The sequence below is a fragment of the Ursus americanus genome, chromosome 18 (assembly GCF_024610735.1).
Source record: "Ursus americanus isolate L20-20 chromosome 18, mUrsAme1.1.p, whole genome shotgun sequence".
Lineage (NCBI taxonomy): Eukaryota > Metazoa > Chordata > Mammalia > Carnivora > Ursidae > Ursus > Ursus americanus.
The window spans coordinates 59,416,568-59,428,936 of NC_142144.1; positions in this window are offsets into that span (position 1 = coordinate 59,416,568).

Sequence of the window (12,369 nt, forward strand, 5' to 3'; positions counted from 1 at the left end):
ACTAATAAGACAACTAGCAATCTTTTTAAAGGTTATGACGATTGTGGTGGATTTGCTGTAACATGAAAAACCTAAAGCCTGGACTCTACTCCCTGGTTGCTTAGTTATTCTTGTCTTAAAATTGTCACGCCTGCTATGGCAACAGCATAATTACTTTATTTCCTTGATTCTGAGATACAATCAATTGTAAGACACATCTTCATTTTAGTAGGAGGTTTCTAGGAGGAAAAACCTACTATGTTAAATTATACATTGATTTTAAGATGCAATCCCAATTTTAGAAACATTAAAATGCCACAAAATGTGTATCTTAGAATTGAAGAAATTGTAATGCAGCAAGCTACAAACACCAATGGCTCTGCTTGATTATTCTACTGGAATTCAGAATGGACTTTCTTTTATTTGGGGGGAGGTTTGTCTTTCCTATCCAGATTATTTTTTGTTATTAAATTTTTTTTTTAATTCCAGGGGCCCTTGGGTGGCACAGTCAGTTGTGCTTCTGACTCTTGGTTTCTGCTCAGGTCATGATCTCAGGGTCCTGAGATCAAGCCTCGCATTGGGCTGCGAGCTCAGTGAGGAGTCTGCTAAAGTTTGTCTCTGCCTCCCCCTCCCTCTTCCTCTCCCAGTGTGTTCTCTTTCTCTCTCTCTCCCTAAAATAAATAAATAAATCTTAATTAAAAAAAAATTCCAATATAGTTAACATATAGTGTCATGTTAGTTTTAGCTGTACAATATAGAGATTCAACAATTCCATATATCACCCAGTGCTCATCATGACAAGGTCTGTATTGTAATATACTTCCCTCTTAGGACTGCCTTTGCTGGATCCTGAAGGTTTTGGACTGTTGTGTTTTTATTTTCATTTGCTTACATGTATTTTTGTTTCTTAATTTCCTGGTTAACCCATTCATTCTTTAGTAGGATGTTCTTTTACCTTCATATATTTGTGGTCTTTACAAATTATGTGTGTGTTTGTGTGTGTGTGTGTGTGTGTGTGTGTGTGTGTGTGATTGACTTCAAGTTTCCTAGTGTTGTGGTCTAAAAACCTGCATGGTAAGATCTCAGTCTTTTGGTACTCGTTGAGGGCTGATTTGTGACACAGTATGTGATCCGTTCTGGAGAATGTTCCATGTGCGCTCAAAAGATTGTGTATTCTGCTGCTTTAGGATCTAATGTTCTGAATGTATCTGTTAAGTCCATCTGGTCGTTCAAAGCCATTGTTTCCTTGTTGATTTTCTGCTTAGAAGATCAGTCTGTTGCTGTGAGTGGTGTATTAAAGTCCCCTACTATTACTGTATTATTATCAATGAGTTTTTTTATGTTTGTTATTAATTGATTTATATATTTGGTGCTTCCAAGTTGGGGGCATAGATATTTACAATTGTTAGGTCTCTTGACGTATAGACCTCTTAATTATGATATAATGCCCTTCTTCATCTTTTGTGATAGTCTTGCATTAAAATCTATTTTTTTCTGACATAGGTATGGCTACTCTGGCTTTCTTTTGACATTCGTTAGCATGATAGTTGGTTCTCCATCCCCTCACTTTCAATCTGCAGGTGACTTTAGGTTAAAATAAGTCTCTTGTAAGCAGCACATAGATGTGTCTTTTTTTTAAAAAGATTTTATTTATTTATTTGACACAGAGAGAGAGTGCACTCAGCAGAGGGAGAGGGGAGAAACAGACTCCCTGCTCAACAGGGAGCCTGATGCAGGACTTGATCCCAGGACCCTGGAATCATGACTTGAGCTGAAGGCAGATGCTTTACTGACTGTGCCCCCCAGGCACCCCGGTCTTGTTTTTGTTTTGTTTTTTATTATTTATTTATTTATCCATTCTGATACTCTATGTCTTTTGATTGGAGCATTTGGTCAAACATTTACATTCAGAGTGATTATTGATAGATATGAATTTAGTGCCATTGTGTTACCTGTAAAGTTGGTGTTTCTGGTTCCATTTTAGTCTTTGTTGCTTTTGGTCTTTCTTTCCCAACAAGAGTCCCCTTTAATATTTCTTGCAAGGGCTGGTTTCGTGGTCACAAACTCCTTTAGTTTTTGTTAGGGAAACTCTTCATCTCTCCTATATTATGCCATTTGCCAAGTTTCTGTGGACAGATGTGCTACGACCCTGATTTGACTTCCTTTGTAGGTTAAGGACTTTTTTCCCTTGGTGCTTTCAGGATTCTTTCCTTGTCTGTATACTTCGTAAATTTGACTACAACTATGTCTTGGTGTGGGCCAGCTTTTGTTGAATTCGATGGGAGTTCTCTGTGCCTCTTGGATTTTGATTGTGTTCCCTTCCCCAGGTTAGTTTTCAGCTTTAATTTGCTCAAATACACCTTCTGCCCCCTTGTCCCTCTCTTCTTCTGGGACTCCTATAATGTGAATATTATTATCCTTTAAGGAGTTGCTGAGTTCCCTAAGTCTACATTCATGATCCAATAGTTTTCTTTCCCTCTTCCTTTCAGTTTCATTATTTTCCATAATTTTATCTTCTGTATCACTGATTCATTCGTCTGCTTTGTCCATCCTCATTGTCATTGTATCCATTTGGTCTTGCATCTTGGTTATAACATTTTTTATTTTAGCCCGACTAGTTTTTAGTTCTTTTATCTCTGAAGTAAAAGATTCTCTAGTGTCTTCTATGCTTTTCTCAAGCTAGTATCCTTATGATTGTTGTTTTAAATTCTGGTTCAGGCATCTTACTTATATCTGCTTTGATTAAATACCTTGCTGTTATTTCTTCCTGTTCTTTCTTTTGGGGGGAATTCTTCTGTCTTGTCATTTTGTCAAGGTCACTGTTTTTGTGTGTAATTGTTAGGAAAGCCTGTTATATTCCTGCTCCTGAGAGTAATGGCTATATTAAGAAGAAGTCCTATACTGTCTTGGGGCTGGTGCTTCAGGGGGTGTTTCAAAGTGTGCACTCTGCTATTCTGTTTTGACTGCTCCTTCTGTCAGGTCAGTCTTCTGCAGAGTTTCTCCTTGCCTACAGTGGGGGGTGTTTAGACCTCGTCCACTATTTGACAAGTTTTAATTAGGTGTGTTTTAGTCTGCTTGTTAAAACACGTTTGATCCTGTTTGCCTTGTAACTGAAGCTTTGCAGCATTCTACGGTCAGTAGACTTGGTGTGTGTGAGGGGTTTGTGCTGGTCTTCTGGGGGAGAGGCCTGCTGCGCTGATTCTTGGGCTGACTTGCCCTAATGGAGATGCACCTGCAGGGTGGTGGGGCTTGATGTAAGTGGTTCCAATCTCCACTGGGGGCAGGGGGGAAGGTGCTGTGTTGCTCACTGAAGTTGGTCAGTGTTGATGGGCAGGGGAGTTGCTCTTTCATCCCCAGAGCGGGGAGTTCACACCTGCCACACTTTAGGAAGACCTCATAGAAGAACAAAAAATCTCCCTCTTGTGTCTCTGGCTTCTGTCAGATCCCTGCCTTCACCCTGTCTGTGTTCAAGCTGTCTGCCTGCCAGGTGGCACAGCACTCCTGTGTTTAATCTCAGGTGTTAGGCGAGGTTTCAAAACTCCAAATTTTAGGGACTCACGTGGTGTGGACCCATACTGATCCTCTGGGGAAGGGTCTCACTGTGCTGTGGCTGGTGCTGGTTTGTCTGAGTAAAGCAGTCCCATAACTGTGCAGCGGTTTGGAGTTTATGGTAAAGTGCAGCAAAAAGCCAGCACCGAGTTTTGCTGCCTTGCAGGTGTGTCTGTTCTTATGCTACTGAACAGAGCAGCACATTGGCACCTGCCAGCTCTTTTGTCCCTGGAGACGCCATGCCACTACTCCCAAATGCACTCTAAGAAGGGGAACTGTTTCTCCTGTGCCACCCAGGGGATCCTCAAGACCATGCTGCCTGCTCCTGATCCTGCACCCTCCTTCCTCACCAGAGCACCACTTAGCCTGCCAGGCACGACCCTGGTGATGGTGTGGACTTCTAAAACTTCAGATTTTTACCTCCACTGTTTATAAAACCCTGTAGAAGTCAGCCCTTTTCCTTTTCCCAGTTAATAGTTTCTTGTGCAATCCCTTGTGTGCAGCTTGCACTCTCTGTTGCTCTCTTGCTCTCTCTCTTTTTCTCTCCTGCTCCTCTCTCACTGATCAGGTCTCCTACCCATCTGCAGCCTTGCAATTCTTTCCTCCCCCCAAATAAACTCTCCATAGCTCCTACTTAACACGATGTGGCCATTTTTCTGCCTCTGATGTGCAGTTTGTTCTCTCAGTCCTCAGATCAATTTCTTGGGTGTTCAGAATGATTTGATATTTATCTACCTGTGTTCAAGGGATGAGGCAAGCTTAGAGTTCCCCTCGTCCTCCACCATCTTAACTCCTCCCAGTGATAGTTTTTTGAACCTACTTCATTTTTGATGACCCTGACAGTTTTGAGTAGTGTTGGTCAAGTATTTTGTAGAATGCCTATCAATTTCAGGTTGTCTGATATTTTTCTCATGGTTAGATGGGTTTGGGGTTTGGGGGAGGATCACCATAAAAGAAAGTGCCACTCTCATCATATTACATCAAGGGTACATGCTTATCACTAAGTTTACATAATTTTAATATCTTTAGTTTAAATGGGTGGATGGTGAAAGAATAGATGTTGGGGTCTAAGGACTGAATTCAGATGATCATAGCTCTTTCATTTATTAGTTGTGACTTTGGAAAGTTACTTAATTTCTCTATTCCTTAGTTTCCTCATCTGTAAAGTGAGAATAATGATAGAATCTACCTCATTGAATTAGTAAATACATGAAAAGCACTTAGAGCAATGTCTGGCACAAAGGAAATAGAATATAACTTTGACTATTATTGATATTATTAACATGAGATTTGCATATTTCTTTTATGTATGTTTTCCTGTCTCTCTTTACCTCAGAAAATTAAACTATTGTTATTTAGTGATTAAAAAAAAATCACAAACAACCTGTGTTTTAAATTTTGAAGATGGGAAGATCTTTGTCTTATTGTTTTTTGGGGTTCTGAATTATCCCTAAAATATTTTAGTTTCCCTAAAAATTTGCAATGTCTGCTAATGAGAATCTTTTTCAGGAGACTCCTTTTAGTATTTTCATCATAACTTTATTTTTATAGTTCAGTTATTAAACTTGTGCTACATTCATTTACAATTTGAAAATTCTCTTCAGAGTGCTGGCTGTCTCTTAGCCATAGGTCCACTGAAATATATTTCTGGTTCTGCAGGCTACAAATCCAATTCTCACTAATAATCTATAAGAAAGCGTCATTACTGTTTTCTTACCTTTTACCCAAGTAAAGGAATCCCAGGGTGTGTTTCAGCATTTATTAGTCTTACAAATGAGATTTAATATTCACTGCATAGTTAATGGTTGATCTTAATACCACCAAAAAGGAAAGACAATTGCGTTTACAAATCTGTATGTCAGTTTTCTAATGCATTTTCAATTTTCTGTTTGCAATTCTAAGTGATAATTTTGAATACTGATTTTGAATATTAACATATATTCTTTTTCTGTTGGGATTTTTGAAATTTTCATTTGAGGCTTTGCAAAATGTTTTATGCAATTGCAAATAATGCGTATTTAGAATATTTTTGTCTCATGATTTTTTTTTCCCCATGGAAATGGTATCACCCTGGCTGTTAGTCTCTTTTCTTCTTGCTTTGTTTCTTGGTAATTTTGGCTAGTAGAAGAGACTCATTTGTAGGGTATCTGTGTGTATGTGTTTGTGTGTGTGTGTACACGTGTGTGCAGATGGGTACCCACGCGTGGGCGTGCTCATGTCTTAGATCAACAAAGGGAACTTCTACATTTATCTTCAGCAGCAGCAGAAATATTTAATGAATACTTACTGTGACTCACATACTCTTTTAAGCACTTCACATACATTATTTCATTTGATTCTTACAACAATCCTATGAGGTTGGTACTATTTTTGTTCCCATTTTCACAGATGAGGACCCTGAGAGAAAAGTTAAGTAAATTGCCCAAATTCACAGAGCTAATAAGTGGCAGAACTGGAATTCAAACCTAGGTGTTTCTGACTCCAAAATCTATCCTCTTTATGTGCTCTACTCCTGCCTGTTCTCTGGAACATCCCCATTATACCATTTCACTTTTGAGATACGGCATAGATAACTCTCACAGTATCTTTGTGTGTAGGAATCTATCCTTCTAGACTTAATTTTTTAAGTTGAAATATAACATACATAAAGTGGCTGGAATCTTGAGTACTCAGAGTACTTGTATGTATGTACACACGTAAGTAACCACCCCCAGATGAAGACATGGAGCATTTCTAACACTCCAGAAGACCGTCTCATGCCCCTTTCCAATCATAGCCATTTCCCTCACCGTTGTAGCTTATCTGGCTTCTATCAGCATAGACTTTGCCTGTTCGTGAACAGGCCATAAATGGAATCATATAATAGGCACTCTTTTGGCGTATGGCTTCTTTTATTTAAAACTATGTCTGAGATTTATTTATGTTGTTATATGTTTATTTTGTTATGTCTTTTTGTTGCTATGTATAATGTCCTTTCAAAGCTGACATTTCCTTCTAGCTGCAAAAATAACATATTTTCAAAACAGAGAATTTGGAAAATAGAAAAAGCATAGAAAGGAAAATAAAAATGACTCCACTATCCAGAGATAATTATTGTTAAAGCTTTTGATTACACCCTGCCAGGCTTTTATTTTTCCTATGCATATATGATTACTTGATTTCGATTATATATACATTTCTGTCTTATAACCTTCTATTTTCTCTTAACAGTTTATCATGAATGTTTTCCATGTCATTAAACATACATTCTTTTACAATAATTAAAAAATATTTTTAAAAGCATTTTTGTTAGAAATTTTTGTGTGTGTATGTGGTGATGGAATATGTAAAGCATTCACAAGACACAACATTCAAAAGGTACAAAAAGTATGCAACAAAAAGCCTCTCTCGGATCCTTACCTTAGTCTTCCCCCTGCCCCAGGATCCAGTGTTGCCACTTCCCAGTGTATTCTTCTGGAGCTATTTTGTGCACATATAAAGAAATATATACACGTGTTATTTTCCCCCTTCTTATGCACAAATGTTAGCATACTGCATAACTGTAATACTATACTATTTACTGCCCTATTTTGCCCCTTGCTGTCTTTATTAATAAGGTTTCTTGAAGATTATTCCATATCAGCATTTCCACATCAGTATCAGGAGCTTTCTCATCCTTTAACGTATGACAAAATTCTTACTTTATTCATATTAAGTAAAATACAAATTACAGATACATGGAGAGACCATTTTTTTATCTTATTGGCAAAAATAAAATGACATTCTGTGTTGTCAGGGGTATAATGAAATAATAATAATAATAATAATAATAATAATAATAATAATAATAAATAATCAAGCACTATTCTAAACAGTTTGCTTGTGATAATTAATTCAATCCTCACAACAACCCAATGAAGTAGCTTCTGTTTTTATGCCCATTTTACAGAGCAAGAGACTGATGCACAACATTTAAATAACTTACCCAGGGTGCTGGGGTATGTTAACTGATACAATCTCTATAAAGAGAAATTAGGCAACAGCTATCAAAATTATGCATTTACTCTTTGATTGGGGTATGTCAACTGACATAATCTCTATAAAGAGAAGTTAGGCAAGAGCTATCAAAATTATACATTTACTCTTTGATTGAAATTACACTTCTAGGAATTTATCATATTCTTCAACATGTGAGAAATTATACATATACAAATTTATGTTTTGTAGTAGTGTTTATAGTAGGAAAGTGTTAAGAGCTAAGCTGCTAAAATGAAAGTAACAGTCAAGCCTTTCATCACTTACTGCTCCAGTTAGTATAAGCAAGAGGCTAACCAAGAGAAAAGGTGGTTTCCCCAGTGTTCCAGTCTTCTCCATGGAACGGCACCCAGTGAGGGTCAGGTGGATCAGTGCAGATGTGAGGGTCTTCTCACTGCCAAGAGATCCCTGAGGCTCCTGCTATCTTATGGACCCAGGGGCTGGGAGGAGGTGGAGGAGAAAGGGATAGGGAAAAAGAATACTCACTGAGTACTGAGTCATTGTAGAAAAGTGTCTTCAGGCTTCCACCCCCCCCCCCCATAAGGAGGCCTCAGTAGAGGTATCTGGGAAAGGTTCCCTGATAAAGACACCTCCAAATGGAGGTCCTGGGGTAGGAGTGAAGGTGCATATAAGAGTATGGTTGGCTGGGGGGACCTGAGTCTTTGACAACTTCCTTCTGAGACTGTAGTGCATTGGCTGTACACCAAATCTGGTGTGGGAGGGCAGCTTGTCCCAACAGACCTGCTAGATAAAGCCCTTGTAATTGCCTGTGTTGGGGCCTGAGGAATCACACATGGGTTTTTGGCCAGGAGTCAGATTTATCACGAATATTAGCAACAATTTAAATGTTATTCAGTAGGTATTGGTTGAACAAATTGTGGCACACCCATACAGTGTCTTTTAGTATATCAGCACAAAATGATTTTTGGTGGTAGCAGAATCAGGATCCTAGCTGGAAATAGATGATTTACTTAAAATAAATAATTGAAGAGAGTTTACAAAGGATTGAGGAATAGTACAGCAGCCTGGGCTAGCAATAGGGAAACGATTACTATCCCTAGGCCTGCATAGGTGAAGGAGGGAATGGTTACAGAAACCTCTTGAGAGCTGTGGTCTTTGGTAGAGGCACATAGCCATGCTAAACTATGGCCCAGCAGGGACGGAGTAAAAGGAATAAGTACCCTGACCCCTCTCCTACCCTTTGATCAGAACATCCATCTCCTGCTAATGCTTTCCATCTGCCAAACCTAACTTGAAGCCAGAGGGAAAGGAAACCTGTTCAATGCTGTCTACAAAGATTAACCTTCCAGAGCACAGAGTAGGCAGGAAAAGAGTAGAGAAAGTGGAGAAGGAGATGTAAGCTGCAGAGGCAAAAAAAAAATCTAGTTCAATGATACCTCATTGTATAAATATACACGTTTTCAATCTATCATCTGTCGTTGAGTATTTAGGTTGCTTCCACGTTTTCTTTTTTACTTATTTTTTTCTTTTTGTTTATTATAAACATTCTTTTATTTAAATCTTTGCATGCCTATTCTTATTTTCTTAAGATACATTCTTAGAAGTAGAGTGGCTAGGCCCCACTTTTAAGATTTTTGATATATATAATGTTCAGAAAAATTTGTAAGCTTTTTTAAAATTGAGGTATAGTTGAACACAATGTCTCATTAATTTCAAGTGTACAATATAATGATTTGACAAGTTTATAAATTATGCTATGCTCACCACAAATATAGCTACCATCTGTCACCATACAACACTATTACAAAACCATTAACTATGTTTTCTATGCTGTACCTTTTATTCCTGTGACTTATTCATTCAGTAATTGGAAGCCTGTATCTCCCACTCTCCTTTACTCATTTTGCTTATCACATCCCCCACCCCAGCTCAATCATCAGTTTGTTCTCTGTATTTATTGGTCTGTTTCTGCTTTTTCGTTCTTTGTTTTTTCCTTTGTCTTTCTTTCTTTCTTTTTTTCTTTCTTTCTTTCTTTCTTTCTTTCTTTCTTTCTTTCTTTCTTTCTTCTTTTTCTTTCTTTTCTCTTGTTTTTTTTTTAGTTTCATATGTAGAGTTTAGTGATTCATCAGTTGCATAGAACACCCAGTGCTCATTCCATCAAGTGCCCTCCTTAATGCCCATCACCCAGTTACCACATCCACCTACCCATCTCCCCTCCAGTAACCCTCAGTTTATTTCCTATAGTTAAGAGTCTCTTATGCATAGTTTGTCTCCCTCTCTGATTTCGTCTTATATTATTTCCCCTCCCTTTCCCTATGATCCTGTTTTGTTTCTTAAATTCCACATATGAATGAGATCATATGATAGTTGTCTTTCTCTGATTGACTTATTTCACTTAGCATAAAGCCTCTAGTTCCATCCACCTCATTGCAAATGGTAAAATTTCATTTGTTTTGATGACTGAATAATTCCATTACTACACACACACACACACACACACACACACACACACACACACACCACATCTTTATCCATTTATTTGTCAATGGACATCTCAGCTCTTTCCACAGTTTGGTTATTGTGGACATTGCTGCTATAAACATTGGGGTGCAGGTGCCCTTTTGAAGCAATATATTTGTATCCTATGGATAAATACCTAGTGGTGCAATTGCTGGGTTGTAGGGGAGCTCCATTTGTAAATTTTGGGGAACTTCCATACTGTTTTCCAAAGTGGCTGTACTCGCTTGCATTCCCACCAGCAGTGTAAGAGGGTTCCCCTTTCTCTGCATCCTCGTCAACATCTGTTGTTTCCTGTCCTGTCTTGTTAATTAAAATTAACAAAATTAATGGCTAAAGCCATTCTGACTGGTGTGAGTTGGTATCTCATTGTGGTTTTGATTTGTATTTCCCTGATGACAAGTGATGTGGAGCATTTCTTCATGTGTCTGTTGGCCATTTGTACGTCTTCTTTGGAGAAATGTCTGTTCATGTCTTCTGCCCATTTCTTGACTGGCTTATTTGTTTTTTTTGGGTGTTGAGTTTGAGAAGTTCTTTAAGATCTTGGATACTAGCCCTTTATCTCATAAGACATTTGCAAATATCTTCTCCCATTCTGTCGTTGTCTTTTGGTTTTGTTGACTGTTTCCTTTGCTGTGCAAAAACTTTTTATCTTGATGAAGTCCCAATAGCTCATTTTTGCTTTTGTTTCCCTTGCCTTTGGAGACCTGTCTAGCAAGAAGTTGCTGCGGCCAAGGTCATAGAGGTTGCTGTCTATGTTTTCCTCTAGGATTTTTGATGGATTCCTGTCTCATATTTCTGTCTTTCATCCATTTTGAGTTTATCTTTGTGTATGGTATAAGAAAATGGTCTAGTTTCATTCTTCTGCCTGTGGCCATCCAATTTTCCCAGCACCATTTATCGAAGAGACTGTCTTTTTTTCCCATTGGATGTTCTTTCCTGCTTTGTCAAAGATTGGTTGACCATAGAGTTGAAGATCCATTTCTGGGTTTTCTATTCTGTTCCATTGATCTATGTGTTTGTTTTTGTGCCAGTACCGTACTGTTTTGATGATACAGCTTTGTTATATAGCGTAAAGTCCAGCATTGTGATGTCACCAGTTTGGTTTTCTTTTTCAACATTCCTCTGGCTATTTGGGGTCTTTTCTGGTTCCATACAAATTTTAGGATTGTTTGTTCCAGCTCAGTGAAAAATGTCAGTGGTATTTTGATAGGGATTCATTGAATGTATAGATTGCTCTGGGTAGCATAGACATTTTAACAGTATTTATTTGTTCTTGCAATCTGTGAGCATGGAATATTTTCCATTTCTTTCTGTCTTCCTAATTTTTTACTGAGTGTTCTATAGATTTTAGAGTGCAGATCCTTTACTTCTTTGGTTAGGTTTATTCCTAGGTATCTTATGGTTTTTGGTGGAATTGTAAATGATATAGACTTCTTAATTTCTCTTTCTTCTGCTTCATTGTTAGTGTATAGAAATACAACTGACTTCTGTGCATTGATTTTATATCCTCCCACTTTTCTGAATTCCTGTAGCAGTTTTGGGGTGGGGTCTTTTGGGTTTTCCACATACAGAATCATGTCATCTGGGAAGAGTCAGAGCTTCACTTCTTTGTTGATTTGGACGCCTTTTATTTCTTCTTGTTGCCTGATTGCTGAGGCTAGGACTTCTAGTATTATGTTGAATAACAGTGGTGATAGTGGACATTCCTGTCATGTCTCTGACCTTAGGGGAAAAGCTCTCAGTTTTTCCCCGTTGAGGATGATATTCTCTGTGGGTCTTTTGTATGTGGCTTTTATGATATTGAGGTATGTTCCTTCTATCCCTACACTCTGGAGAGTTTTAATCAAGGAAGGATGCTATAAATGTTCACAAAGCCAAACTGTGGAAAGAGTGGAGATGTTCACTGACAGATGAATGGATAAAGAACATGTGGTATATATATACAATGGAATATTATTCAGCCATCAGGAAGGATGAACACTTACCATTTACATTGATGTGGATGGAACTGGAGGATATTATGCTGAGCAAAATAAGTCAATCAGAGAAAGACAATTATCATATGGTTTCACTCATATGTGGAATATAAAAAACAGCACAGAAGATCACAGGGGAAGGGAGGGAAAACTGAATGGGAAGTCATCAGAGAGGGAGAAAAACCACGAGAGACTCTTAACTATAGGAAAGAAAGTGAGGGTTGCTATGGGAAGGGGGGTGAGGGATAGTGTAATTGGGTGAGGGTGCTGGCTTATTAAGGAGGGCTATGTGATGTGATGAACACTGGGAGTTATTCACAAATGATGAATCACATCTACATCTGAAACTAATGATGTACTATATGTTGGC